Consider the following 14,844-nt stretch of genomic DNA (forward strand, 5'->3'; position numbering starts at 1 on the left):
GCCTGCCCATGCGGTCTCCAAAGGACTGCTGCTCCTGGTCCTCATCAAACTGCAGAGGGGGGGGGGGGTGGATCCAGTGCCAGTGTCGGGCCAGAAATTAACTGCTGATGTAACCAATCAAGTTCTGTACTTTCCTTCAGAGAGTGGACTAGATGTGATTATTGTACTGTTGATTGAAGGACTATGGATGGGGGAAGAGGGAGCTCCAGTCTAATTTGCATTGATTTCTATGTCATGTAATCAACATAAAATAATGTGAATACGATTATCCCATTTCTGGAGCATTTCCTATATTATATGTCAGTCTAGTTGCCCCCTTTGGAGCTGATGTCCCTGAGCTTATAAGTGTGAGCGAGTGATGTGGCTTTAGCAGAACGTAAGGATGATTTTCTCAGCTAATTCAGGCTAGTTGGGAATGGCTCAAAACAAAGAAACCAGATTTGCCAAAGAGCTTCTTGGAAAATACCTTCCTTTAAGTTGTTCATGTTTGGGGAGGGGGGGAAGCCCTGTCAAAACAAGGTTTCAGTAGGAGAGAGAGAACACCCAGATGAGTATGGGGACGAAGAGGGCATGTCCCTTTGTGTGGAAGAAAGAATAAAAGGGAGGGGATCGGTGGGAGCCTGGGAAGCGAAGATGGCCTGAACTTTGAAAGAGTGAGTGGTGAGTGGAGAATATCAGCATCACGTTTAGTGGGACAGAATTAATGGGATGGGATTAATTAATTTGGACTTGTGCTCTGAGCACTTGGGCAAATGGAAGTTTGGAAGTGTGAAATGCCTGCCTGCATGGAAAAGGATTCCAAAACGTTTTGCAACACGTGTTCCTGAGATATCACCAAATGTCTGTGTTGCCATCATGACACTGTTTCTAGAAGACCTTCTTTCATCTAGAACTGGGACTTCATATTTAGATACATCATATTTTTTGCCAGAAGAACATAATGACACCTCCCTGAACACCCACTCTTATTCCTTGCTCATCCTCTGGATAATGAATAAATTGACCTCACATTTCATCTCGACACAGTTCGTCCTGGTTCTCCTCTGTGGTCAGAACTCAGAAACCCAAAGATGAACCGCGCTTTTCTGCTCTGCTTTGTGATGCTGGTCTTCTGCTCTGCAGGTAAAGAGGAAACTGGCTCAAGGGGAAGCCTATAGAGAAGATCATAATCGGGAAGGTCTCAGTGGGTCATTTTTGGGTAGGACGTTCATTCAGACATTAATGCCCTTGACAGAGGATTGCATTAGCGTAATAAAGGGGGAAATGACAAATTGAGAGGTTCTTCTAGGGGAAAGTTGGCAGAAGTGACTAAGCCGCCTGAGGTGGAGCAGGAAACACTATCCCCTCAAGTCAAGAGGCAAAATACCTAAAGCCAGCCAAATTAGTTAGCCGCATTTGTCGATCAACACCCCCCACACACACACACATGCACCTCTCTCTAGCATTAAAAAGCTATTAACAGCTATCTAAGGGGGTGGTGCTCATGAAGTGGATGGGTTAGGGGTTACACAATCTCTAATTTTATTTTCTTTGGTATTTGCTAGCCCCCCTGAGAGACAATGCCAACCTAGTAATAGATTATAAAAATTGGGGTGGATTTCAGGCAGCTAGTGATAACCTTGCATCATTAATGAAGAGCTACATCTACTTGTTTGGCATGTTCTGATTTATACCATACAGCAATAGCATATTGTGCTATGGAGTAGCACAGGGACAAAGCTGTTGTTCTTGTGAGTGTACACCCCAGTCTGACCCAGGCAGTGTCCTATGTATGTTATTTCTGGCTGCAACTATCTGTTTGGTGTTTAGATGATGTTATTCTAAGTCAAAGATTGATCTGGAGTGATACCCAAATATGTAAGGGTAGGGCGATGTTCCAAAATCTTGCTTTCCCTACTAACCTGGAACTTCTCTGCTGCTCTGTTCTTTAAGTGGAAAGCACAGATCTGTTTTAAAGGTTTGTTTTTGTTTTTGTTTCTTTAGTTTTTCTGTAATATAAGAAAATATATTCTATTGCTGAAATAAAGTCTTCTAATGTTAGGGATGCTACCCTATGGGAAAGTTTTCCTTCAATTTCTCTAGTGCCTGTGCCTGTCTTGAAATACAACAGACTCTTCAGTTTTGAAGTAGAATGGGGACCATGTCTATCAGTCTATGAGGTTTAGTAAGGAGGTCGAATTTTTTAAAGCAGCGATTGATGATGGAGAGGATCATGTGCCACTGTAAGGTCAACAAATGCTGGTCCAGTTATTTTAGGTGTTTCAAAACTATCTTCTGTATGCTGTCTTAGATTTAAGATTCGAGCTATACGACTGTTGCCAGGTATAAAGCCTGCCTATTCTGGAATTAGAAGAGGTTCAGTTTTATGAGATGATTTAGTATCATTCTTTCACTTTGCACAAGTGGCATAGTAGGGCGACTGGCTTGGAACTTCGGGGATCTCGTGATTTTTTGCTTGTTTTTATTTTTCTTTAAAAAGCAAAGTATGCTGCTAATATACTGTCCCATAGAGCTTAAGGCACTCTCTCGGTAGTTTACAATTTAATTATGCAGGCTACACATTTCCCCCCTAGCAAGCTGGGTACTTAATTTACTGACCTCGGAAGGATGGAAGGCTGAATGAACATTAAACTGGCTCCCTGGGATTGAATCTGAGCTGTTTAACCACTGCACCACGAGGCTCTTTCTATACCAATTACTTTATCCTAGTATACCTCGCAGTGGGTTAAACCGCAGAAGCGTCTGTGCTTGCAAGGTCAGAAGAACAGCAGTCGTAAAATCGAATCCAAGCGAAGGAGGGAGCTCCCATCACTTGTCCCAGCTCCTGCCAACCTAGCAGTTCGAAAGCATGTAAAAATGCGAGTAGATAAATAGGTACCACCTCGGTGGGAAGGTAACAGCATTCCATGTCTAGTCGTGCTGACCACGTGACCACGGAAACTGTCTACAGACAAAATGCTGACTCTATGGCTTGGAAACGGGGATGAGCACCGAGCCCTAAAGTCAGACACGACTGGACTAAATGTCAAGGGGAACCTTTACCTGTACCTTACTATACCTCTTCATACAATAACAATTTTTTCATGTTCTGCCGTACTTTTAGAACTTGTTTATTTGCCCCGTGGTTATTGAAAAGAGTTGAAGGAGCCATTCTTTTGTATTTTGCCCAAAATGCTTAATTTGCTCACTCCCAATGTCATTCAGTCCTGCCGCTTCACCATTCCTACATCTTTTGATGGCTTCCTCTTGTTCTGCCAATATGGAGGCAGTGGAAAGTTCATTGGATTCACTCTGAATATCCCATTAATAGTTTTTTATTTATTACGCATTGATTGGTCTTCCCTGCCTGGAGCAGTCAGGTATGCTGTTTGGTGGGAGGCTATATTTGCAGACAATGTCCTTTTGTTTCAATGGTTGTTTTCCACCACCCCCCTTCAGTAGCTCTCCCAGCTTCCTAGCTTCTTCTTGCCATGTTCTAGTATTTATCCAGTGACTTATTTTTGTTTCTGCAAGAGTTGGTATCCAACTTCTCCCAGCTTATGTTGTTTGTTCACTAAAAGGATTTTCTTTGAAGTGTGAAATATAATCTAAGTATTGGGCATGTGTTTCCACAGTGAGACCTAGGATGTTGTTGTTCCGGCATCCGTTTGTGGCTATCATGTAGATGTTTGCAAGGCCAAACGAGCGTTCTCTTTTCTTTCTCAGCCCAGGGTCTTTGGTGCCGTTTGGATACATCCCTGGGGAATGAAATCAAGGATTGCTACACTTGTGGAAAGAACCAGTGCTTCTCGGAAGCAGTTTATGTCCGTAAGTTCCCTAAATCCCACAGCAGTGGGCTTAAAGTGGTTTGGGATATTCCTTCCTTAATTCGTTCCAGTTGATATTACCCTCTTCTTCTCCCATGCTTCTGTCACTGCTCTTCTGAACCTCCCATTTAACATTGCTGATTTTTCTCATCTAGGGGGCAAGTTGGCGATCTGGAAAGCAGGCTGCACTGATGACAATACTAAATGCAACACCACGGAACCAAGATTTCATAACGGACATAGGGTTTCCCTAAAAAGAATCACTTGCTGCAATTCGGATGAGTGCAATGCTGTGAAACCACCCAGATTCCATTGATGGCATCAACTCTATTAATTCCTAAAGGATCAGCAATTAAACAAAACAGGATATAGGCTGCCCCGAATATCACTCTTGCCTGACGCACCCATATTCCATTCAAGAAAATACACAATTCTGATGCCTCACACAACCTCTAGTGAGACTATAGATCTCTAAATTTCTTTGCTTCCATGGTGCTGCGGTTCTAAAAAGTTATAATTCTAGACTCTGTAGATGCAAGTTCAAACGGTGTGTCCTCCGCTAGTATTCTTGAGTGCTGCTGTCCATTCGAGCATGTTCTTGCTAAACCTTTTGTGTGGGAAACCTCTGCTTAAAGGTTGTAGCTGCATTCTGTTCCAGTGACGTGGGTACACTCCTGGCAGGAAGTGGCAGCTGCCAGCAGGCGGGGTAACCCCTCCTTCTGCCCTTTCGCTTACAGGTAGAGCATAAGATCAAAGAGTTTCCTCAGCCAATCCTGGTTGCGATTAGTATCCTATCTGAATTCTAACAACATACTATGTAACTCATGCTAAGTCAATAAAAAGAGTTCTCAGGACGTTGCCTTGAGACTCCTCTGTCTCGGACATCTGTTGTTGACTCCCTTGTACTTTCTCTAAGGCAATTAGCCTTCCTTTGGTCTGTGATCACCCACATTTTGGAGTATTTGTTATTGTTTAGTCGTTTAGTCGTGCCCGACTCTTCGTGACCCCATGGACCAGAGCACGCCAGGCTCTCCTGTCTTCCACCGCCTCCCGGAGTTGTGTCAAATTCATTCTGGTGGCTTCGATGACATTGTCCAACCATCTCATCCTCTGTCGTCCCCTTCTCCTCTTGCCTTCACATTTTGCTAACATCAAGGTCTTTTCCAAGGAGTCTTCTCTTCTCATGAGATGGCCAAAGTATTGGAGGCTCAGCTTCAGGATCTGTCCTTCCAGTGAGCACTCCGGGTTGATTTCCTTTAGAATTGATAGGTTTGTTCTCCTTGCAATCCAGGGGACTCTGAAGAGCCTCCTCCAGCACCACAGTTCAAAAGCATCAATTCTTCGGTGGTCAGCTTTCTTTATGGTCCAGCTCTCACTTCCGTACATCACTACAGGGAAAACCATAGCTTTGACTATGCGGACTTATGTTGGCAAGGTGATGTCTCTGCTTTTAAGGATGCTGTCAAGGTTTGTCATCACTTTCCTCCCAAGAAGTAGGCGTCTTTTAATTTCGGGGCTGCTGTCTCCATCTGCAGTGATCATGGAGCCCAAGAAAGTAAAATCTGTCACTGCCTCCATTTTGGAGTATAGGAAGGAGTAATTCATTGTACTGAACACAACTAATATGAAAAGATACATTGGTGATAATGCCAATACTTAACTATCCAGAGCCAACTGCCCCTGGTTTAGAAGTTAGTGCAGGCATTTGCTGTTCCACATCAGCCATATGCCTTGGTGTGTAGCAGCTAATGCCTATCCTGACTCCTTAATTTGTGGTGATCCACCACCAAGATGTACACCAGTGAACCTAAGCTGGTGCACATTTTCACTTGAATTCCAGCCAGTGGCTCTGAAAGTGGAGGACAATTTTTAGTTAAGAAGACCAGGAGAGCTGAGAGGTGTCAAATCAAAGGATATTTATTTATTTATTTATTTATTTATTTATTTATTTATTTATTTATTTATTTATTTATTTATTTATTTATTTATTTATTTATTTATTTATTTATTTATTTATTTATATCCCGCCTATCTGGTCGTGTGAGGACCACTCTAGGCGGCTAACAACATAAAAGAAATACATATCTGTATGTTCTGTTTATGTGGTGACTGACCAGCAGCCTCCCTGAGGGCCTGGCATGCTCTGGTCCATGGGGTCACGAAGAGTCGGACACGACTTAACGACCAAACAACAACAACCATTTTAAGGAAACACACAGAGGGGAAAAAACTGTAAAAAGAAACACAATTAAAAACACAAAACCTAATTACAACCACAAATCCACACACACAAAGACCCCTCTCTGTATCTCAAACAGGAAGATAAGCAAGCAAGCAAATAAAGGCAAAAAAAAATCAAACTCCTAAATTAAAAAAAAAGAATATGGAGAGATTTCTCTTTCCAGCCTGCCTGAGACTAATGTCAGTTACTGATAACCCTGCTTTTAACATGTTTAGAGGCTAAGAAATCCTTTTTGATTTATATGTTTTTAATTTTAAAAGATCAAATACCCTCGCATGTCTTTTATTGAAAGTTGTAATGCTTTTTTTTACTTAATATAATTTTATTTTTAAGAGCTTTAATATTTTAAGAGATGCATCATCTGTCTTTTGCTCTTTAAAACTGTTTTTATAGGCTAGAAAGCTCCTGTATTCTGAAGTATTTGCCTGCAATTTGTGTTCCTTTAAAAAAAATACGTTTTCAGTTTTGTGCCTACAGTTCTCTTCATAACAATAAGACTTTTGGATATTACGAGAACTTCACAGTGCCTTTGTTCATATGGAGTGTATAAGCAATGTAGATAAACAGAAGTCTGATAGGGAAATAAGCTGATGTTGCCAGACTTTGATATGCAAATGAACATTGATATGATGGTTGTTCTAGGTTTTTCAGGCTGTTTGGACATGTTCTGGAGGTTTTTTTTCCTAACGCTTTGCCAGTCTCTGTGGCCGGCATCTTCAGAGGACAGGAGTTCAAACAGGCCGTTTCCCAGGCGGTCTATAAGTCTCTGTAGGACACTTGAGGGAATCAAGCATCCTGTCTAAGCGTCTAACACCTGCTCTCTCCTGATTAAGGCAGGCATTCCAGAGAAAACGGGACCACCATATGTTATCTCTTTTGTGATCTGGATTCCTGCATTGAGCAGGGGTTTGTCCTGGATGGCCTTGTAGGCCCCTTCCGACCCAATTATTCTACATTTCTGTGATTGCACATCTATGATGGCCCACGTCACGTGGGCAGTGGAAAAAAATATGCCCTAACACAGGGAAGAAAACACAAGGTTTTGAGGAAATACAAGAAGCTAGTAAAATTTTGGATTTTTGTCTAACATCTCATCCAGAGCCACACTTAATGAAAATAGAACAATATTTGCTACTGTTTTTTTGTTACAGGGGATTTGGTTTAAAAAAAAAAAAAGATTTCAAAATATGTTTTGCAACAGGTGTTCCCATGTATTAGAATAGCGGCAATTGTCCAGCTCATCATCATGACCATGTTTCCAGTAAAACGTCTTTCTTCCAGAAAAGGGGGAGCCTGTTTAGATACACCGTGCCTTTTGTGAGAAGAACATATGACCCCCCCCCACTCCCACTCCCACTCCCACTCCCACTCCTTGCTCAACATCTGTTCAGGGTAGAAAATAAATTGACCTCACATGCCTGTCTCCACACATTTCTGCCTTACTCTCCTGTGCGGTCAGACGTCTGAAACTAAAAGATGAACAGCGCTTTTCTGCTTGGCTTCGTGATGCTGGTCTTCTGCTGTGCAGGTAAAGAGGTAACTGGCTCAAAGGGAATCCTATAGAGAAGGCTTGTAATGGGGGGAAGGCATCAGTGGGTGATTTTTAGGGAAGGAAGGTCATCCAGATATTAGTTCCTGTGATAGAGGTTTGCATTTCTTGGACCAGGTTTGCATTTCTTCAATTCTTCTAAACTGAATTGCCTTTATATTGTTTCTACTGTTGTCAGCCACCCTGAAGCCATAAGCTATATGGCAGAATATGTTTTTAAATAAAATGAAATGAAATAAATATTATGGAAAGGCATTAGGATTTACTTCCTTCTGTAGGGCAAAGAGACCTCTCAAGGGGAACAGCACCAGGTGAAATTGCCGCAGGCTAATCATGCCAAAAATCATCCTGCTGGTGGTAGTGGTGGTAGTGATCAGTGATAGGACCTGACACTGTGCTGATAACATGAGCAAAGAAAGAAGCATGATGTTTGACATACAGTACATGGGCTGGGAATGACATTTTGGCAGAAGATTTCCCTATGACATGGTTTGTCCCTTCTGCTTTTATGAAGGCTGCTGTTGGGGGCAATGATGATCCCATAGAGCTAGTTAATAATGAACTTTAAGTGTCACAGACTGGCAGTGCCCTTTGCTGGGAGTAGAAGGAAAACTGGCTGAATCGGAGGCCCACATGCCTTGGCATTCTTGCCTACCTCTCTCTTTGCTGTTGACACCTCAATTTATATCTCATGACCCCTGACCTGGCCAGCTTTAAAGGGAAATTACACCAATCTATAGAAAAGAAAAAGCCACCCATATGTATTCGCAAAGGCTTTCACCGCCGGGATCTAATGGTTGTTGTGGGTTTTTCGGGCTCTTTGGCCATGTTCTGAAAGTTGTTCTTCCTAACGTTTCGCCAGTCTCTGTGGCCGGCATCTTCAGAGGACAGCACTCTGTGCTCTGGATTGCCTCGTGCGATGTGCACGTTCTGACAAACTGCACCTGTAGCAGTTTGTCAGAACGTGCACATCACACGAGGCAATCTGATCCACCGATAGTCTGAGATGCACATACCAGCACTTCAGCCCAATAATCCACATTATATTAATATGTTGTGCAGGGAGTGATCAGTAGTAGAATAAAATTGCAAACAAAGAGACTATCACATGAAAAAGGAAGGAAGACCACATATTGACATCAGCAAGACTCGTGATCAAAGAAAAGTGGAGGAATTTGCCCAAGCGCTTGAGGAAACCCTTCTAAGCCCGGCTGAGGCAAATGCACCTGAACAATGGGAACATTTCAAGAATGCTGTTTATAACACCGTCTTGTCCACATTTGGAAAGACCAAAAAGACAGCTGACTGGTTCGAAGCCCATTCGGTGGAGTTGATGCCAGCCATAGAGGATAAGAGGAGAGCTCTAGCAGCATACAAAGCCTGTCCTAGCGGGTACAACTTGCAACCTCTTCAAGCTGCTTGTAGCCAAGTCCAACAGGCTGCCAGGAGATGTTCCAACGATTATTGGCTCCAGCTCTGCTCTCAGATACAGTTAGCAGCGGACACAGGTAACATCAAGGGAATATATGATGGTATCAAGCAGGCTTTAGGTCCAATACAGAAGAAATCTGCTCCCTTGAAGTCTGCTACAGGTGTGTGTAAGAAGGTTCATACTTTCCCTGTGGCTGTTCCCCTTCTTGAACTGTGAAAGATGAGTCGTTATTTTGAATAAAAGAACTTTTATTAACAGAACCTATTGCTTCAACTTTGTTCAACTCGTGTATCACTTGCTTGTTCTTTTCCCTATTCTGCTTCTGTCTCTTTTCCTGTTGTTATTATTTCTTTCGTCTGTTTTGTGTCCTGTTCGCAAGGGGATGGCTCACTCTCTGCTCTGACCTCACAGCATGATCATCCAGGACCGAGCACAGCAGATGGAGCGCTGGGTGCAGCACTACTCTGAGCTATATATGAAAGGTTGAATGGGGAATTCCCTTTTGACCCTATAATGCCGAGAGAGCCAGCACAGGTATCATGTCTTCAGTGGCTCTCTTCCTGTTCTCCCTCCTTGCAATGCTATATCAAGCTCTACCTCTGACTGTCTGGGTGGGGGTTATTGCCCCCATGAATTTGAACTCATACCCAACAACCACTCTGAGGAAAATAAGACCTGCTGTTAGGGTGCTGCAAGACAGGACTAATTATATGGGGGGAGAAGCTTGGGTTTATTTTCTCTGCTTTTTCACTATATTAATTTTGTTGCTTTTTGTCTTATTTTGTTTTACTTCGTTTATGGTTATTAGCTTGCCCCATTCTATTTTTTGTTTAATCCATTTGAAGTAAATGCATATTTTAAATTTCAATATTATATTTATTTAAACTGTATAATTTGAATTTATTGAATTTCTCTAATTTGGATATAATTATAATTGATGCCTATTGTAATTGTTTCATTGTTATTAATGTTTTTCCCAGTTATTATTTGTGGGGGTTAATTATTTAGTTTGTGATTAATATTTTTATTATTTTATTTTGTTTTGTTATTATTATTTTTGTCTTTATTGTTTATTATTTTTGATTACTTATCTTAATTATTATTAAGTTTGATACTGTTGTTTACATGTTTCATTGATGTATTGAGTTTATTGTTGTATTGTATAATTCTTTTTTCTCTTTAATTATATTAAGTTATTAGTTCTTTTTTATTTTTCTTTCTATTTTTCCTTCTCGTCATGGATTGGAGGGCCCGGCTTCCCAGCGGGGGGCCACAAAACATCTCTGTCATCACGGGTAGAGGGCGATATGGCGTTGGCTCCTTCCCTACTCGTGTTAGAAGAACAAGGGACAGATGTTTAAAGGCTGTTCCTTGTTCTGAGATGGAGACCAACCTCCAGTGCCGAGGTAGTCAGACCAGCCAACCCTCTACTCTACGCCTGGTGTTGTTGAACGCCAGGTCTGTATCTAACAAAACCCAGCTAATTTATGATCTTATTCTGGAGGAAGATGCAGACCTGGCCTGCATAACCGAAACATGGATTGGCGGAGAGGGGGGTCCCCCTCTAGCTCTCATCTGCCCGCCCGGTTATGCTGTCCAACACCAGGGCAGACTAGAGGGTCGGGGGGGGGGGAGTTGCCATCGTTTATAAATCCAACCTGGAAGTAATTAGGCGCTCCTCGGTGGTAAAACCAGGTCTTGAGGCTCTCCACGTGTGGATCGGGGCCAGGGACGGTATTGGGATCTTGCTGGGTTACCGTGCTCCCCGCGACCCAGCCACTTCCCTACCGGAGCTGGTGGACTTTGTCTCCGCGGCACTGCTGGGCTCCCCGAGATTATTGGTCTTGGGGGACTTCAACGTGCATGCGGGGGCAGAGCCCGCTGGACCAGCTCTTGAGTTCTTGGAGACCATGGCCTTCTTGAACATGTCCCAACATGTCAACGGCCCTACGCACGTGGGCGGCCATACATTAGATTTGGTTTTTTCCACCAATGGGAGTGAGAGTGGACCGATGGTGACTGACCTTGAGTCGGTCCCCTTGTCATGGTCGGATCACCACCTAATAAAATGCTTCCTCAAGATGGCCCTCCCCCCTCGCAGGGAGCAGGGATCTATTGTCATGGTCCGCCCTCGAAGGCTACTGGATCCGATTGGATTCCAGGATGCCATGAGAGGGGTTACGACTGACCTGGCTGGCGCTCCTGTCGAGACCCTGGTTGATGGCTGGCTCACCGCCGCGACTAATGCCATTGACACGATCGCACCTAAACGCCCTCTCCGCCGCAGAGATCGCCCGGCGCCCTGGTTTAACCAGGATCTTCGGGTGTCGAAGCGGGTCAGGAGACGGCTGGAGCGCAAATGGAGAAAGGACCCGACGGTTTTCAATCGTATAGCTGTTAAGGTCGCAACTAACCTTTACCAGTCTAAGGTAAAGGCTGCCAGTAGAACTTACCTCGCTAACCGGATAAGTGAGGCATCCAACCAGCAGGCGGAACTATTCCGTATAGTACGTGACCTATCCGGAGTTGGCCCGGGAGATAGGCCTCCCCCTAGTCTTACCCCGGACCAATTTGCAGCATTTTTTAAATCCAAAGTGGAGGCCATCCGCCGGGATCTCGCTCCTTTTTTGAATACAGTGAGTCAAGTTGGGATGTCCAGCGCTCCGTCTTGCCCGGTGTCTTTTGACTCTTTTCAGCCCGTATCGCCCGACACTGTGGCCAGGACGCTTGATCGCTGTCGTGCCACCACCTCCTCTTTGGACCCCTGCCCGGCCTGGCTAATCAAGGCAGCCAGGCCCTCAACAACGGAATGGGCTACTGTAATAATTAATGGGTCTTTCCTTGAGGGTAGATTTCCCTCTGCCCTCAAGGAAACACTCATTAGGCCCATAAGAAAGAAACCCAGTTTGGCGGCGGACGAAATTGGCAACTATAGGCCCGTCGCCAATGTTTCTTTCTTAAGCAAGGTAGTCGAGAGGGTGGTGGCCGATCAGCTCCAGGCGTTCCTGGATGAAACAGATGCCCTGGATCCATTCCAGTCGGGCTTCAGGCCGCGCCATGGGACAGAAACGGCATTGGTCGCCCTGTGTGATGACTTATTGAGGGAGGCCGACAGGGGCAAAGTGTCTCTGTTGGTACTCCTCGATATCTCAGCGGCCTTTGATACCATTGACCATGGTATCCTCCTGGGGAGGCTCGCCGAGTTGGGGATAGGTGGCCGGGCCTTTGCTTGGCTCCGTTCCTTCTTGGAGGACCGTCCCCAGAGAGTACAGCTTGGGGAGAATATTTCGGCCCCGTGGTGCCTTAATTGTGGGGTCCCACAGGGGTCGATCATCTCCCCAATGCTGTTTAATATCTACATGAGGCCGCTGGGAGGGGTCATCAGGAGGTGTGGAGCGCAGTGCCATCAATATGCGGATGACACACAGCTCTACATCTCCTTTTTTCCAACTGCAGGAGATGCCGTTCTGTCCCTTCAGCGTTGCCTGGAGGCTGTACAGGAATGGATGCAGGAGAACGGGCTGAGGCTGAACCCGGACAAGACAGAGGTACTGAGGGTGGGCGCCCCCACACCTGGGGACATGGGAAACTCCCTCATTTTTGGGGGGGTGACCCTGCCCGCCAGGGATGGGGTCCGTAGCTTGGGTGTCCATCTTGACCCGGCGCTCACCATGGAGACCCAGGTGGCGTCCGTGGTCCGTTCCGCTTTTTTCCATCTCAGGCGTATAGCCCAGCTGCGGCCCTACCTTGATGTGGGGTCTCTCACCACTCTGGTGCATGCGCTTGTAGTCTCGAGATTAGACCACTGTAATGCGCTCTACGTGGGGCTACCTTTGAGATTGCTGCGGAAACTACAGGTGGTGCAGAATGCGGCGGCCAGACTACTCAGTGGGCTGAGAAGATACCAACATATCTCCCCCACTCTGGCCGCATTGCATTGGCTGCCAATCCGATTCCGCATTGATTTCAAAGTGTTAACGCTTACTTACAAAGCCCTAAACGGTTTAGGACCTCGATACTTGGCGGAACGCCTTCTCCCATCTAGATCTACCCGTGTCACTCGCGCGAGCCAGGAGATAAGGCTGAGGAGCCTAACGCCGAGAGAGGCCCGAAAGGAAAAGACCAGAATCCGGGCCTTCTCGGCGGTGGCTCCTCGCCTTTGGAACAACTTGCCCCCTGAGATTCGCGCGGCTCCCTCGCTGGGCAGTTTTAAGAAACAACTAAAAACATTGATGTATAGGCGGGCCTTCCCAACAGAAAACCCTTGACGATCTTTTTTCTTATTCTGTTCTTTATTATTATTATTTTTTTTTATTTTAGTTTCTGCTGTAAAGTTTTAAAATTACATTGTTGTTTTTACTGTAAGCCGCCTAGAGTGGTCTAATATGATCAGATAGGCGGGATAGAAATAAAATAAATAAATAAAATAAATAAATAAATATATTCCAGAGAGAATGTAGTAACCAATGAAGCATTAAATATTGAGTGCCTGCCTGTCTTGGAAGAGTTGGACAACAAACCAACCGTAGCAGAAATAAAAGTGGCCTTGGATTCCCTCGCCTCTGGCAAAGCACCTGGAAAGGATAACATCCCTGTTGAAGTCATGAAGAATGCAAATATCATCACATTGTACAAGAACAAAGGAGACAGAGGCAGCTGCAATAACTACTGTGGCATCTCTCTTTTCAACGTTGTAGGGAAGCTGCTTGCCCCTGTTGTGCTGAAGAGGGTCCAGGTGTTTGCAGTCAGAGTCTATCCAGAATCACAGTGTGGATTCCGAGCTAATAGATCCACCACTGACATGGTATTCTCCCTCAGACAGTTGCAGGAGAAATGCAGGGAACAACAACAGCCACTCTTTGTGTCCTTCATAGATCTTACAAAGGCCTTTAACTTTAAAAACTTCCAAAGATTGGATGTCCACCTCAACTCCTTAGCATCATCAGGTCCTTTCATGAGGGAATGAAGGGTACTGTAGTTTTTGATGGCTCAACATCAGATCCCTTTGTCATCCGAAGCGGAGTGAAACAGGGCTGGGTCCTTGCGCTGACCCTCTTTGGGATCTTTTTTGCTGTCATGCTGAAGCACACCTTTGGAACTGCAATAGAAGGTGTCTATCTCCTGACTAGATCAGATGGAAAGCTCTTTAATCTCTCCAGATTGACAGCAAAGACCAAAGTCCAGCTGAAATGCATGTGGGACTTCCTCTTCGCCGATGATGCAGCCATTGTTGCCCACTCTGCTGAAGACCTCCAGTAACTCATGAATTGTTTTAGAATGGCCTGCCAAGACTTTGGGCTAACAATCAGCCTGAAGAAAACATAAGCCATGGGCTAGGGCGTGGACTCACCTCCCTCTATTGCCATCTTCACACAAGAATTGGAGGTTGTTCATGAATTTGTGCACCTTGGTTCAACGATCTCTGACACTCTCTCCCTAGATGTTGAGCTCGATAAACACATTGGCAAAGCAGCTACCATGTTCTCAAGAATCAGAAAGAGAGTATGGCTCAATAAGAAGCTGACGGCATACACCAAGATCCAGGTCTATAGAGCCTGTGTCCTGAGTACATTCCTGTACTGCAGTGAGTTCTGGACCCTTTGTGCACGGCAGTAGAGGAAGCTGAACAAATTCCATATGTGTTGTCTCCGACGCATTTTTGGCAGGACAAAGTCCCAAATAGAGTAGTCCTAGATTGAGCTGGAAATTTTAGCACGTATACATTACTGAAACAGTGTCGTCTACGTTAGCTTGGGCATATTGTAAGAATGGCTGATGGTTGGACTCCAAAAGATCTCCTGTATGGACAATTAGT

General features: G+C 44.7%; 1 long non-coding RNA gene across 1 annotated transcript; it reads left to right on the forward strand.

Moving 5' to 3' along the window:
* The first annotated feature begins 437 nt into the window (after positions 1–437).
* LOC140704092 (uncharacterized) lies at positions 438–4,564 on the forward strand. The gene is made up of 3 exons (XR_012083213.2): positions 438–1,122; positions 3,706–3,807; positions 3,962–4,564. It is a non-coding gene; the product is annotated as an uncharacterized LOC140704092 (long non-coding RNA).
* Positions 4,565–14,844: the final 10,280 nt, after the last annotated feature.

The sequence above is a fragment of the Pogona vitticeps genome, chromosome 2, assembly GCF_051106095.1.
Source record: "Pogona vitticeps strain Pit_001003342236 chromosome 2, PviZW2.1, whole genome shotgun sequence".
Taxonomy (NCBI): domain Eukaryota; kingdom Metazoa; phylum Chordata; class Lepidosauria; order Squamata; family Agamidae; genus Pogona; species Pogona vitticeps.